Here is a 14,693-nt window from a genome sequence, read left to right as displayed (position 1 = left end):
ACACTTTGGAAGAGAGGGCTGGCAGGGGTAGCGAAAAGAAGCAAAAAATGAAGACAGCCAGAGTTCCCAGGCGGTCATGGACCCGAATACTAACGTTGTTGCTTATCGTCGGTGATCGGGCGAGAACAGTTGATTTTTTAGTTTTTTGTTTGTTTATTTATTTATTTAGTTAGTTTTTGGAATTAAACGCTCCTACAAAACAGTAGGCTCTGACGCACTTGAAGAGCACATCTGTCGATTCGCAGTGTTTCGTTACTTTCAAGGTGTTCTAGCACTCTTCCTTCGCGCATTCTTGCTCAAACTTAATTTATTACTGTAGTTTCATATGTTACGTTTAATACAGTCGTTTAAAATGCTTGAGGAAGCATCTTTGTCACACCTGAGAGTTAGTATGAAAAGAGGGCTGACCGGTGTAGCGACGTAAAAAGGAAAAAATGAGAGGGAGCCAACAGCACCCGGTGTTCCCAGGCGGTCACCCATCCAAGTACTAACCGGGCCCGATGTTGCTTAACTTCGGTGATCGGACGAGAACCGGTGTATTCAACATGGTATGGCCGTTGGCGTCCTTATACTGTAGCCGCACAGCAGAAGAAGGCTTCGCCTCTCCTCCCAACACACGCAATCGCCGTTTTTCGGTGGCACATTTGACGCAAAGCACGTCCTTCCACCTCGAGAGCGACGCGCAGTGCGGCGCGCCGCCACGTGGGTCGGACGCACAACACAGCTGCTCGTTGCACCGCCTGTCATTCGTTTGGTGCGTGCGGCCTCCGACACTCGCGGCAGACGCACCTTGTTCTTGTTATCCGGCGCAGGGCTTGCGCGCGGCCGGGCGGCGGGAGGACTGCGCGGGGTGTGGCAGTGTCCTGCTGGACCGACGGAAGCTTTCTCACCTGCCCGACACACGCCGCGATTCCAGATATTTGCGTAATTAGCGCGGTGCATTCTCGCCTGTCCCCTCCCCCTTCCGTCCCGACTTGTCCCGACTTTGCTCGACTGCCGCTCGCTGCCGCTCGGGTCGTGGTCCATATGACAGCACAAGCACGAGAAACATCTGCGAGACTGGCGCCGGCGTGTCCGAGGCGCCGTGTGCGGCCGTTCGGTGCTACTAGAGCAGCGGCCGTGCCGTGCCGGGCCGTGGAAAGGTGCGAAAACACGGACACAAGACAGGCGATTCGACAAAGCATCCATCTCTTCCATCGGCGAAAGATAAATTTTTGTTCACAAATTTGCAGTTGAACACTGCTACAAAACTATAAGAACTGGCGTTTTTCAGAACGTTCCTGTCGCTTCATACTCTTGGTATTTCTAGAGACACTTTGGAAGAGAGGGCTGGCAGGGGTAGCGAAAAGAAGCAAAAAATGAAGACAGCCAGAGTTCCCAGGCGGTCATGGACCCGAATACTAACGTTGTTGCTTATCGTCGGTGATCGGGCGAGAACAGTTGATTTTTTAGTTTTTTGTTTGTTTATTTATTTATTTAGTTAGTTTTTGGAATTAAACGCTCCTACAAAACAGTAGGCTCTGACGCACTTGAAGAGCACATCTGTCGATTCGCAGTGTTTCGTTACTTTCAAGGTGTTCTAGCACTCTTCCTTCGCGCATTCTTGCTCAAACTTAATTTATTACTGTAGTTTCATATGTTACGTTTAATACAGTCGTTTAAAATGCTTGAGGAAGCATCTTTGTCACACCTGAGAGTTAGTATGAAAAGAGGGCTGACCGGTGTAGCGACGTAAAAAGGAAAAAATGAGAGGGAGCCAACAGCACCCGGTGTTCCCAGGCGGTCACCCATCCAAGTACTAACCGGGCCCGATGTTGCTTAACTTCGGTGATCGGACGAGAACCGGTGTATTCAACATGGTATGGCCGTTGGCGTCCTTATACTGTAGCCGCACAGCAGAAGAAGGCTTCGCCTCTCCTCCCAACACACGCAATCGCCGTTTTTCGGTGGCACATTTGACGCAAAGCACGTCCTTCCACCTCGAGAGCGACGCGCAGTGCGGCGCGCCGCCACGTGGGTCGGACGCACAACACAGCTGCTCGTTGCACCGCCTGTCATTCGTTTGGTGCGTGCGGCCTCCGACACTCGCGGCAGACGCACCTTGTTCTTGTTATCCGGCGCAGGGCTTGCGCGCGGCCGGGCGGCGGGAGGACTGCGCGGGGTGTGGCAGTGTCCTGCTGGACCGACGGAAGCTTTCTCACCTGCCCGACACACGCCGCGATTCCAGATATTTGCGTAATTAGCGCGGTGCATTCTCGCCTGTCCCCTCCCCCTTCCGTCCCGACTTGTCCCGACTTGTCCCGACTGCCGCTCGCTGCCGCTCGGGTCGTGGTCCATATGACAGCACAAGCACGAGAAACATCTGCGAGACTGGCGCCGGCGTGTCCGAGGCGCCGTGTGCGGCCGTTCGGTGCTACTAGAGCAGCGGCCGTGCCGTGCCGGGCCGTGGAAAGGTGCGAAAACACGGACACAAGACAGGCGATTCGACAAAGCATCCATCTCTTCCATCGGCGAAAGATAAATTTTTGTTCACAAATTTGCAGTTGAACACTGCTACAAAACTATAAGAACTGGCGTTTTTCAGAACGTTCCTGTCGCTTCATACTCTTGGTATTTCTAGAGACACTTTGGAAGAGAGGGCTGGCAGGGGTAGCGAAAAGAAGCAAAAAATGAAGACAGCCAGAGTTCCCAGGCGGTCATGGACCCGAATACTAACGTTGTTGCTTATCGTCGGTGATCGGGCGAGAACAGTTGATTTTTTAGTTTTTTGTTTGTTTATTTATTTATTTAGTTAGTTTTTGGAATTAAACGCTCCTACAAAACAGTAGGCTCTGACGCACTTGAAGAGCACATCTGTCGATTCGCAGTGTTTCGTTACTTTCAAGGTGTTCTAGCACTCTTCCTTCGCGCATTCTTGCTCAAACTTAATTTATTACTGTAGTTTCATATGTTACGTTTAATACAGTCGTTTAAAATGCTTGAGGAAGCATCTTTGTCACACCTGAGAGTTAGTATGAAAAGAGGGCTGACCGGTGTAGCGACGTAAAAAGGAAAAAATGAGAGGGAGCCAACAGCACCCGGTGTTCCCAGGCGGTCACCCATCCAAGTACTAACCGGGCCCGATGTTGCTTAACTTCGGTGATCGGACGAGAACCGGTGTATTCAACATGGTATGGCCGTTGGCGTCCTTATACTGTAGCCGCACAGCAGAAGAAGGCTTCGCCTCTCCTCCCAACACACGCAATCGCCGTTTTTCGGTGGCACATTTGACGCAAAGCACGTCCTTCCACCTCGAGAGCGACGCGCAGTGCGGCGCGCCGCCACGTGGGTCGGACGCACAACACAGCTGCTCGTTGCACCGCCTGTCATTCGTTTGGTGCGTGCGGCCTCCGACACTCGCGGCAGACGCACCTTGTTCTTGTTATCCGGCGCAGGGCTTGCGCGCGGCCGGGCGGCGGGAGGACTGCGCGGGGTGTGGCAGTGTCCTGCTGGACCGACGGAAGCTTTCTCACCTGCCCGACACACGCCGCGATTCCAGATATTTGCGTAATTAGCGCGGTGCATTCTCGCCTGTCCCCTCCCCCTTCCGTCCCGACTTGTCCCGACTTTGCTCGACTGCCGCTCGCTGCCGCTCGGGTCGTGGTCCATATGACAGCACAAGCACGAGAAACATCTGCGAGACTGGCGCCGGCGTGTCCGAGGCGCCGTGTGCGGCCGTTCGGTGCTACTAGAGCAGCGGCCGTGCCGTGCCGGGCCGTGGAAAGGTGCGAAAACACGGACACAAGACAGGCGATTCGACAAAGCATCCATCTCTTCCATCGGCGAAAGATAAATTTTTGTTCACAAATTTGCAGTTGAACACTGCTACAAAACTATAAGAACTGGCGTTTTTCAGAACGTTCCTGTCGCTTCATACTCTTGGTATTTCTAGAGACACTTTGGAAGAGAGGGCTGGCAGGGGTAGCGAAAAGAAGCAAAAAATGAAGACAGCCAGAGTTCCCAGGCGGTCATGGACCCGAATACTAACGTTGTTGCTTATCGTCGGTGATCGGGCGAGAACAGTTGATTTTTTAGTTTTTTGTTTGTTTATTTATTTATTTAGTTAGTTTTTGGAATTAAACGCTCCTACAAAACAGTAGGCTCTGACGCACTTGAAGAGCACATCTGTCGATTCGCAGTGTTTCGTTACTTTCAAGGTGTTCTAGCACTCTTCCTTCGCGCATTCTTGCTCAAACTTAATTTATTACTGTAGTTTCATATGTTACGTTTAATACAGTCGTTTAAAATGCTTGAGGAAGCATCTTTGTCACACCTGAGAGTTAGTATGAAAAGAGGGCTGACCGGTGTAGCGACGTAAAAAGGAAAAAATGAGAGGGAGCCAACAGCACCCGGTGTTCCCAGGCGGTCACCCATCCAAGTACTAACCGGGCCCGATGTTGCTTAACTTCGGTGATCGGACGAGAACCGGTGTATTCAACATGGTATGGCCGTTGGCGTCCTTATACTGTAGCCGCACAGCAGAAGAAGGCTTCGCCTCTCCTCCCAACACACGCAATCGCCGTTTTTCGGTGGCACATTTGACGCAAAGCACGTCCTTCCACCTCGAGAGCGACGCGCAGTGCGGCGCGCCGCCACGTGGGTCGGACGCACAACACAGCTGCTCGTTGCACCGCCTGTCATTCGTTTGGTGCGTGCGGCCTCCGACACTCGCGGCAGACGCACCTTGTTCTTGTTATCCGGCGCAGGGCTTGCGCGCGGCCGGGCGGCGGGAGGACTGCGCGGGGTGTGGCAGTGTCCTGCTGGACCGACGGAAGCTTTCTCACCTGCCCGACACACGCCGCGATTCCAGATATTTGCGTAATTAGCGCGGTGCATTCTCGCCTGTCCCCTCCCCCTTCCGTCCCGACTTGTCCCGACTTTGCTCGACTGCCGCTCGCTGCCGCTCGGGTCGTGGTCCATATGACAGCACAAGCACGAGAAACATCTGCGAGACTGGCGCCGGCGTGTCCGAGGCGCCGTGTGCGGCCGTTCGGTGCTACTAGAGCAGCGGCCGTGCCGTGCCGGGCCGTGGAAAGGTGCGAAAACACGGACACAAGACAGGCGATTCGACAAAGCATCCATCTCTTCCATCGGCGAAAGATAAATTTTTGTTCACAAATTTGCAGTTGAACACTGCTACAAAACTATAAGAACTGGCGTTTTTCAGAACGTTCCTGTCGCTTCATACTCTTGGTATTTCTAGAGACACTTTGGAAGAGAGGGCTGGCAGGGGTAGCGAAAAGAAGCAAAAAATGAAGACAGCCAGAGTTCCCAGGCGGTCATGGACCCGAATACTAACGTTGTTGCTTATCGTCGGTGATCGGGCGAGAACAGTTGATTTTTTAGTTTTTTGTTTGTTTATTTATTTATTTAGTTAGTTTTTGGAATTAAACGCTCCTACAAAACAGTAGGCTCTGACGCACTTGAAGAGCACATCTGTCGATTCGCAGTGTTTCGTTACTTTCAAGGTGTTCTAGCACTCTTCCTTCGCGCATTCTTGCTCAAACTTAATTTATTACTGTAGTTTCATATGTTACGTTTAATACAGTCGTTTAAAATGCTTGAGGAAGCATCTTTGTCACACCTGAGAGTTAGTATGAAAAGAGGGCTGACCGGTGTAGCGACGTAAAAAGGAAAAAATGAGAGGGAGCCAACAGCACCCGGTGTTCCCAGGCGGTCACCCATCCAAGTACTAACCGGGCCCGATGTTGCTTAACTTCGGTGATCGGACGAGAACCGGTGTATTCAACATGGTATGGCCGTTGGCGTCCTTATACTGTAGCCGCACAGCAGAAGAAGGCTTCGCCTCTCCTCCCAACACACGCAATCGCCGTTTTTCGGTGGCACATTTGACGCAAAGCACGTCCTTCCACCTCGAGAGCGACGCGCAGTGCGGCGCGCCGCCACGTGGGTCGGACGCACAACACAGCTGCTCGTTGCACCGCCTGTCATTCGTTTGGTGCGTGCGGCCTCCGACACTCGCGGCAGACGCACCTTGTTCTTGTTATCCGGCGCAGGGCTTGCGCGCGGCCGGGCGGCGGGAGGACTGCGCGGGGTGTGGCAGTGTCCTGCTGGACCGACGGAAGCTTTCTCACCTGCCCGACACACGCCGCGATTCCAGATATTTGCGTAATTAGCGCGGTGCATTCTCGCCTGTCCCCTCCCCCTTCCGTCCCGACTTGTCCCGACTTTGCTCGACTGCCGCTCGCTGCCGCTCGGGTCGTGGTCCATATGACAGCACAAGCACGAGAAACATCTGCGAGACTGGCGCCGGCGTGTCCGAGGCGCCGTGTGCGGCCGTTCGGTGCTACTAGAGCAGCGGCCGTGCCGTGCCGGGCCGTGGAAAGGTGCGAAAACACGGACACAAGACAGGCGATTCGACAAAGCATCCATCTCTTCCATCGGCGAAAGATAAATTTTTGTTCACAAATTTGCAGTTGAACACTGCTACAAAACTATAAGAACTGGCGTTTTTCAGAACGTTCCTGTCGCTTCATACTCTTGGTATTTCTAGAGACACTTTGGAAGAGAGGGCTGGCAGGGGTAGCGAAAAGAAGCAAAAAATGAAGACAGCCAGAGTTCCCAGGCGGTCATGGACCCGAATACTAACGTTGTTGCTTATCGTCGGTGATCGGGCGAGAACAGTTGATTTTTTAGTTTTTTGTTTGTTTATTTATTTATTTAGTTAGTTTTTGGAATTAAACGCTCCTACAAAACAGTAGGCTCTGACGCACTTGAAGAGCACATCTGTCGATTCGCAGTGTTTCGTTACTTTCAAGGTGTTCTAGCACTCTTCCTTCGCGCATTCTTGCTCAAACTTAATTTATTACTGTAGTTTCATATGTTACGTTTAATACAGTCGTTTAAAATGCTTGAGGAAGCATCTTTGTCACACCTGAGAGTTAGTATGAAAAGAGGGCTGACCGGTGTAGCGACGTAAAAAGGAAAAAATGAGAGGGAGCCAACAGCACCCGGTGTTCCCAGGCGGTCACCCATCCAAGTACTAACCGGGCCCGATGTTGCTTAACTTCGGTGATCGGACGAGAACCGGTGTATTCAACATGTTATGGCCGTTGGCGTCCTTATACTGTAGCCGCACAGCAGAAGAAGGCTTCGCCTCTCCTCCCAACACACGCAATCGCCGTTTTTCGGTGGCACATTTGACGCAAAGCACGTCCTTCCACCTCGAGAGCGACGCGCAGTGCGGCGCGCCGCCACGTGGGTCGGACGCACAACACAGCTGCTCGTTGCACCGCCTGTCATTCGTTTGGTGCGTGCGGCCTCCGACACTCGCGGCAGACGCACCTTGTTCTTGTTATCCGGCGCAGGGCTTGCGCGCGGCCGGGCGGCGGGAGGACTGCGCGGGGTGTGGCAGTGTCCTGCTGGACCGACGGAAGCTTTCTCACCTGCCCGACACACGCCGCGATTCCAGATATTTGCGTAATTAGCGCGGTGCATTCTCGCCTGTCCCCTCCCCCTTCCGTCCCGACTTGTCCCGACTTTGCTCGACTGCCGCTCGCTGCCGCTCGGGTCGTGGTCCATATGACAGCACAAGCACGAGAAACATCTGCGAGACTGGCGCCGGCGTGTCCGAGGCGCCGTGTGCGGCCGTTCGGTGCTACTAGAGCAGCGGCCGTGCCGTGCCGGGCCGTGGAAAGGTGCGAAAACACGGACACAAGACAGGCGATTCGACAAAGCATCCATCTCTTCCATCGGCGAAAGATAAATTTTTGTTCACAAATTTGCAGTTGAACACTGCTACAAAACTATAAGAACTGGCGTTTTTCAGAACGTTCCTGTCGCTTCATACTCTTGGTATTTCTAGAGACACTTTGGAAGAGAGGGCTGGCAGGGGTAGCGAAAAGAAGCAAAAAATGAAGACAGCCAGAGTTCCCAGGCGGTCATGGACCCGAATACTAACGTTGTTGCTTATCGTCGGTGATCGGGCGAGAACAGTTGATTTTTTAGTTTTTTGTTTGTTTATTTATTTATTTAGTTAGTTTTTGGAATTAAACGCTCCTACAAAACAGTAGGCTCTGACGCACTTGAAGAGCACATCTGTCGATTCGCAGTGTTTCGTTACTTTCAAGGTGTTCTAGCACTCTTCCTTCGCGCATTCTTGCTCAAACTTAATTTATTACTGTAGTTTCATATGTTACGTTCAATACAGTCGTTTAAAATGCTTGAGGAAGCATCTTTGTCACACCTGAGAGTTAGTATGAAAAGAGGGCTGACCGGTGTAGCGACGTAAAAAGGAAAAAATGAGAGGGAGCCAACAGCACCCGGTGTTCCCAGGCGGTCACCCATCCAAGTACTAACCGGGCCCGATGTTGCTTAACTTCGGTGATCGGACGAGAACCGGTGTATTCAACATGTTATGGCCGTTGGCGTCCTTATACTGTAGCCGCACAGCAGAAGAAGGCTTCGCCTCTCCTCCCAACACACGCAATCGCCGTTTTTCGGTGGCACATTTGACGCAAAGCACGTCCTTCCACCTCGAGAGCGACGCGCAGTGCGGCGCGCCGCCACGTGGGTCGGACGCACAACACAGCTGCTCGTTGCACCGCCTGTCATTCGTTTGGTGCGTGCGGCCTCCGACACTCGCGGCAGACGCACCTTGTTCTTGTTATCCGGCGCAGGGCTTGCGCGCGGCCGGGCGGCGGGAGGACTGCGCGGGGTGTGGCAGTGTCCTGCTGGACCGACGGAAGCTTTCTCACCTGCCCGACACACGCCGCGATTCCAGATATTTGCGTAATTAGCGCGGTGCATTCTCGCCTGTCCCCTCCCCCTTCCGTCCCGACTTGTCCCGACTTTGCTCGACTGCCGCTCGCTGCCGCTCGGGTCGTGGTCCATATGACAGCACAAGCACGAGAAACATCTGCGAGACTGGCGCCGGCGTGTCCGAGGCGCCGTGTGCGGCCGTTCGGTGCTACTAGAGCAGCGGCCGTGCCGTGCCGGGCCGTGGAAAGGTGCGAAAACACGGACACAAGACAGGCGATTCGACAAAGCATCCATCTCTTCCATCGGCGAAAGATAAATTTTTGTTCACAAATTTGCAGTTGAACACTGCTACAAAACTATAAGAACTGGCGTTTTTCAGAACGTTCCTGTCGCTTCATACTCTTGGTATTTCTAGAGACACTTTGGAAGAGAGGGCTGGCAGGGGTAGCGAAAAGAAGCAAAAAATGAAGACAGCCAGAGTTCCCAGGCGGTCATGGACCCGAATACTAACGTTGTTGCTTATCGTCGGTGATCGGGCGAGAACAGTTGATTTTTTAGTTTTTTGTTTGTTTATTTATTTATTTAGTTAGTTTTTGGAATTAAACGCTCCTACAAAACAGTAGGCTCTGACGCACTTGAAGAGCACATCTGTCGATTCGCAGTGTTTCGTTACTTTCAAGGTGTTCTAGCACTCTTCCTTCGCGCATTCTTGCTCAAACTTAATTTATTACTGTAGTTTCATATGTTACGTTTAATACAGTCGTTTAAAATGCTTGAGGAAGCATCTTTGTCACACCTGAGAGTTAGTATGAAAAGAGGGCTGACCGGTGTAGCGACGTAAAAAGGAAAAAATGAGAGGGAGCCAACAGCACCCGGTGTTCCCAGGCGGTCACCCATCCAAGTACTAACCGGGCCCGATGTTGCTTAACTTCGGTGATCGGACGAGAACCGGTGTATTCAACATGGTATGGCCGTTGGCGTCCTTATACTGTAGCCGCACAGCAGAAGAAGGCTTCGCCTCTCCTCCCAACACACGCAATCGCCGTTTTTCGGTGGCACATTTGACGCAAAGCACGTCCTTCCACCTCGAGAGCGACGCGCAGTGCGGCGCGCCGCCACGTGGGTCGGACGCACAACACAGCTGCTCGTTGCACCGCCTGTCATTCGTTTGGTGCGTGCGGCCTCCGACACTCGCGGCAGACGCACCTTGTTCTTGTTATCCGGCGCAGGGCTTGCGCGCGGCCGGGCGGCGGGAGGACTGCGCGGGGTGTGGCAGTGTCCTGCTGGACCGACGGAAGCTTTCTCACCTGCCCGACACACGCCGCGATTCCAGATATTTGCGTAATTAGCGCGGTGCATTCTCGCCTGTCCCCTCCCCCTTCCGTCCCGACTTGTCCCGACTTTGCTCGACTGCCGCTCGCTGCCGCTCGGGTCGTGGTCCATATGACAGCACAAGCACGAGAAACATCTGCGAGACTGGCGCCGGCGTGTCCGAGGCGCCGTGTGCGGCCGTTCGGTGCTACTAGAGCAGCGGCCGTGCCGTGCCGGGCCGTGGAAAGGTGCGAAAACACGGACACAAGACAGGCGATTCGACAAAGCATCCATCTCTTCCATCGGCGAAAGATAAATTTTTGTTCACAAATTTGCAGTTGAACACTGCTACAAAACTATAAGAACTGGCGTTTTTCAGAACGTTCCTGTCGCTTCATACTCTTGGTATTTCTAGAGACACTTTGGAAGAGAGGGCTGGCAGGGGTAGCGAAAAGAAGCAAAAAATGAAGACAGCCAGAGTTCCCAGGCGGTCATGGACCCGAATACTAACGTTGTTGCTTATCGTCGGTGATCGGGCGAGAACAGTTGATTTTTTAGTTTTTTGTTTGTTTATTTATTTATTTAGTTAGTTTTTGGAATTAAACGCTCCTACAAAACAGTAGGCTCTGACGCACTTGAAGAGCACATCTGTCGATTCGCAGTGTTTCGTTACTTTCAAGGTGTTCTAGCACTCTTCCTTCGCGCATTCTTGCTCAAACTTAATTTATTACTGTAGTTTCATATGTTACGTTTAATACAGTCGTTTAAAATGCTTGAGGAAGCATCTTTGTCACACCTGAGAGTTAGTATGAAAAGAGGGCTGACCGGTGTAGCGACGTAAAAAGGAAAAAATGAGAGGGAGCCAACAGCACCCGGTGTTCCCAGGCGGTCACCCATCCAAGTACTAACCGGGCCCGATGTTGCTTAACTTCGGTGATCGGACGAGAACCGGTGTATTCAACATGGTATGGCCGTTGGCGTCCTTATACTGTAGCCGCACAGCAGAAGAAGGCTTCGCCTCTCCTCCCAACACACGCAATCGCCGTTTTTCGGTGGCACATTTGACGCAAAGCACGTCCTTCCACCTCGAGAGCGACGCGCAGTGCGGCGCGCCGCCACGTGGGTCGGACGCACAACACAGCTGCTCGTTGCACCGCCTGTCATTCGTTTGGTGCGTGCGGCCTCCGACACTCGCGGCAGACGCACCTTGTTCTTGTTATCCGGCGCAGGGCTTGCGCGCGGCCGGGCGGCGGGAGGACTGCGCGGGGTGTGGCAGTGTCCTGCTGGACCGACGGAAGCTTTCTCACCTGCCCGACACACGCCGCGATTCCAGATATTTGCGTAATTAGCGCGGTGCATTCTCGCCTGTCCCCTCCCCCTTCCGTCCCGACTTGTCCCGACTTTGCTCGACTGCCGCTCGCTGCCGCTCGGGTCGTGGTCCATATGACAGCACAAGCACGAGAAACATCTGCGAGACTGGCGCCGGCGTGTCCGAGGCGCCGTGTGCGGCCGTTCGGTGCTACTAGAGCAGCGGCCGTGCCGTGCCGGGCCGTGGAAAGGTGCGAAAACACGGACACAAGACAGGCGATTCGACAAAGCATCCATCTCTTCCATCGGCGAAAGATAAATTTTTGTTCACAAATTTGCAGTTGAACACTGCTACAAAACTATAAGAACTGGCGTTTTTCAGAACGTTCCTGTCGCTTCATACTCTTGGTATTTCTAGAGACACTTTGGAAGAGAGGGCTGGCAGGGGTAGCGAAAAGAAGCAAAAAATGAAGACAGCCAGAGTTCCCAGGCGGTCATGGACCCGAATACTAACGTTGTTGCTTATCGTCGGTGATCGGGCGAGAACAGTTGATTTTTTAGTTTTTTGTTTGTTTATTTATTTATTTAGTTAGTTTTTGGAATTAAACGCTCCTACAAAACAGTAGGCTCTGACGCACTTGAAGAGCACATCTGTCGATTCGCAGTGTTTCGTTACTTTCAAGGTGTTCTAGCACTCTTCCTTCGCGCATTCTTGCTCAAACTTAATTTATTACTGTAGTTTCATATGTTACGTTTAATACAGTCGTTTAAAATGCTTGAGGAAGCATCTTTGTCACACCTGAGAGTTAGTATGAAAAGAGGGCTGACCGGTGTAGCGACGTAAAAAGGAAAAAATGAGAGGGAGCCAACAGCACCCGGTGTTCCCAGGCGGTCACCCATCCAAGTACTAACCGGGCCCGATGTTGCTTAACTTCGGTGATCGGACGAGAACCGGTGTATTCAACATGTTATGGCCGTTGGCGTCCTTATACTGTAGCCGCACAGCAGAAGAAGGCTTCGCCTCTCCTCCCAACACACGCAATCGCCGTTTTTCGGTGGCACATTTGACGCAAAGCACGTCCTTCCACCTCGAGAGCGACGCGCAGTGCGGCGCGCCGCCACGTGGGTCGGACGCACAACACAGCTGCTCGTTGCACCGCCTGTCATTCGTTTGGTGCGTGCGGCCTCCGACACTCGCGGCAGACGCACCTTGTTCTTGTTATCCGGCGCAGGGCTTGCGCGCGGCCGGGCGGCGGGAGGACTGCGCGGGGTGTGGCAGTGTCCTGCTGGACCGACGGAAGCTTTCTCACCTGCCCGACACACGCCGCGATTCCAGATATTTGCGTAATTAGCGCGGTGCATTCTCGCCTGTCCCCTCCCCCTTCCGTCCCGACTTGTCCCGACTTTGCTCGACTGCCGCTCGCTGCCGCTCGGGTCGTGGTCCATATGACAGCACAAGCACGAGAAACATCTGCGAGACTGGCGCCGGCGTGTCCGAGGCGCCGTGTGCGGCCGTTCGGTGCTACTAGAGCAGCGGCCGTGCCGTGCCGGGCCGTGGAAAGGTGCGAAAACACGGACACAAGACAGGCGATTCGACAAAGCATCCATCTCTTCCATCGGCGAAAGATAAATTTTTGTTCACAAATTTGCAGTTGAACACTGCTACAAAACTATAAGAACTGGCGTTTTTCAGAACGTTCCTGTCGCTTCATACTCTTGGTATTTCTAGAGACACTTTGGAAGAGAGGGCTGGCAGGGGTAGCGAAAAGAAGCAAAAAATGAAGACAGCCAGAGTTCCCAGGCGGTCATGGACCCGAATACTAACGTTGTTGCTTATCGTCGGTGATCGGGCGAGAACAGTTGATTTTTTAGTTTTTTGTTTGTTTATTTATTTATTTAGTTAGTTTTTGGAATTAAACGCTCCTACAAAACAGTAGGCTCTGACGCACTTGAAGAGCACATCTGTCGATTCGCAGTGTTTCGTTACTTTCAAGGTGTTCTAGCACTCTTCCTTCGCGCATTCTTGCTCAAACTTAATTTATTACTGTAGTTTCATATGTTACGTTCAATACAGTCGTTTAAAATGCTTGAGGAAGCATCTTTGTCACACCTGAGAGTTAGTATGAAAAGAGGGCTGACCGGTGTAGCGACGTAAAAAGGAAAAAATGAGAGGGAGCCAACAGCACCCGGTGTTCCCAGGCGGTCACCCATCCAAGTACTAACCGGGCCCGATGTTGCTTAACTTCGGTGATCGGACGAGAACCGGTGTATTCAACATGTTATGGCCGTTGGCGTCCTTATACTGTAGCCGCACAGCAGAAGAAGGCTTCGCCTCTCCTCCCAACACACGCAATCGCCGTTTTTCGGTGGCACATTTGACGCAAAGCACGTCCTTCCACCTCGAGAGCGACGCGCAGTGCGGCGCGCCGCCACGTGGGTCGGACGCACAACACAGCTGCTCGTTGCACCGCCTGTCATTCGTTTGGTGCGTGCGGCCTCCGACACTCGCGGCAGACGCACCTTGTTCTTGTTATCCGGCGCAGGGCTTGCGCGCGGCCGGGCGGCGGGAGGACTGCGCGGGGTGTGGCAGTGTCCTGCTGGACCGACGGAAGCTTTCTCACCTGCCCGACACACGCCGCGATTCCAGATATTTGCGTAATTAGCGCGGTGCATTCTCGCCTGTCCCCTCCCCCTTCCGTCCCGACTTGTCCCGACTTGTCCCGACTGCCGCTCGCTGCCGCTCGGGTCGTGGTCCATATGACAGCACAAGCACGAGAAACATCTGCGAGACTGGCGCCGGCGTGTCCGAGGCGCCGTGTGCGGCCGTTCGGTGCTACTAGAGCAGCGGCCGTGCCGTGCCGGGCCGTGGAAAGGTGCGAAAACACGGACACAAGACAGGCGATTCGACAAAGCATCCATCTCTTCCATCGGCGAAAGATAAATTTTTGTTCACAAATTTGCAGTTGAACACTGCTACAAAACTATAAGAACTGGCGTTTTTCAGAACGTTCCTGTCGCTTCATACTCTTGGTATTTCTAGAGACACTTTGGAAGAGAGGGCTGGCAGGGGTAGCGAAAAGAAGCAAAAAATGAAGACAGCCAGAGTTCCCAGGCGGTCATGGACCCGAATACTAACGTTGTTGCTTATCGTCGGTGATCGGGCGAGAACAGTTGATTTTTTAGTTTTTTGTTTGTTTATTTATTTATTTAGTTAGTTTTTGGAATTAAACGCTCCTACAAAACAGTAGGCTCTGACGCACTTGAAGAGCACATCTGTCGATTCGCAGTGTTTCGTTACTTTCAAGGTGTTCTAG

The 14,693-nt window shown here is 52.8% G+C and overlaps 11 non-coding genes across 11 annotated transcripts; all 11 read right to left on the bottom strand.

Moving 5' to 3' along the window:
- Positions 1–443: 443 nt before the first annotated feature.
- Positions 444–562, bottom strand: LOC126332722 (5S ribosomal RNA). The gene has a single exon (XR_007563896.1). It is a non-coding gene; the product is annotated as a 5S ribosomal RNA (ribosomal RNA).
- Positions 563–1,754: 1,192 nt separating this feature from the next.
- Positions 1,755–1,873, bottom strand: LOC126332721 (5S ribosomal RNA). The gene has a single exon (XR_007563895.1). It is a non-coding gene; the product is annotated as a 5S ribosomal RNA (ribosomal RNA).
- Positions 1,874–3,065: 1,192 nt separating this feature from the next.
- LOC126332720 (5S ribosomal RNA) lies at positions 3,066–3,184 on the bottom strand. Its single transcript, XR_007563894.1, has one exon. It is a non-coding gene; the product is annotated as a 5S ribosomal RNA (ribosomal RNA).
- Positions 3,185–4,376: 1,192 nt separating this feature from the next.
- Positions 4,377–4,495, bottom strand: LOC126332719 (5S ribosomal RNA). The gene has a single exon (XR_007563893.1). It is a non-coding gene; the product is annotated as a 5S ribosomal RNA (ribosomal RNA).
- Positions 4,496–5,687: 1,192 nt separating this feature from the next.
- LOC126332718 (5S ribosomal RNA) lies at positions 5,688–5,806 on the bottom strand. The gene has a single exon (XR_007563892.1). It is a non-coding gene; the product is annotated as a 5S ribosomal RNA (ribosomal RNA).
- A 1,192-nt stretch (positions 5,807–6,998) lies between these two features.
- On the bottom strand, positions 6,999–7,117 carry LOC126332744 (5S ribosomal RNA). Its single transcript, XR_007563916.1, has one exon. It is a non-coding gene; the product is annotated as a 5S ribosomal RNA (ribosomal RNA).
- Positions 7,118–8,309: 1,192 nt separating this feature from the next.
- LOC126332743 (5S ribosomal RNA) lies at positions 8,310–8,428 on the bottom strand. Its single transcript, XR_007563915.1, has one exon. It is a non-coding gene; the product is annotated as a 5S ribosomal RNA (ribosomal RNA).
- A 1,192-nt stretch (positions 8,429–9,620) lies between these two features.
- LOC126332717 (5S ribosomal RNA) lies at positions 9,621–9,739 on the bottom strand. The gene has a single exon (XR_007563890.1). It is a non-coding gene; the product is annotated as a 5S ribosomal RNA (ribosomal RNA).
- A 1,192-nt stretch (positions 9,740–10,931) lies between these two features.
- On the bottom strand, positions 10,932–11,050 carry LOC126332716 (5S ribosomal RNA). Its single transcript, XR_007563889.1, has one exon. It is a non-coding gene; the product is annotated as a 5S ribosomal RNA (ribosomal RNA).
- A 1,192-nt stretch (positions 11,051–12,242) lies between these two features.
- LOC126332742 (5S ribosomal RNA) lies at positions 12,243–12,361 on the bottom strand. The gene has a single exon (XR_007563914.1). It is a non-coding gene; the product is annotated as a 5S ribosomal RNA (ribosomal RNA).
- A 1,192-nt stretch (positions 12,362–13,553) lies between these two features.
- LOC126332741 (5S ribosomal RNA) lies at positions 13,554–13,672 on the bottom strand. Its single transcript, XR_007563913.1, has one exon. It is a non-coding gene; the product is annotated as a 5S ribosomal RNA (ribosomal RNA).
- Between the last annotated feature and the right edge of the window lie 1,021 nt (positions 13,673–14,693).

Source organism: Schistocerca gregaria, unplaced genomic scaffold, assembly GCF_023897955.1.
Source record: "Schistocerca gregaria isolate iqSchGreg1 unplaced genomic scaffold, iqSchGreg1.2 ptg001504l, whole genome shotgun sequence".
In the NCBI taxonomy this organism is placed as follows: Eukaryota; Metazoa; Arthropoda; class Insecta; order Orthoptera; family Acrididae; genus Schistocerca; species Schistocerca gregaria.
This window is presented reverse-complemented; position numbering and strand designations above follow the sequence as displayed.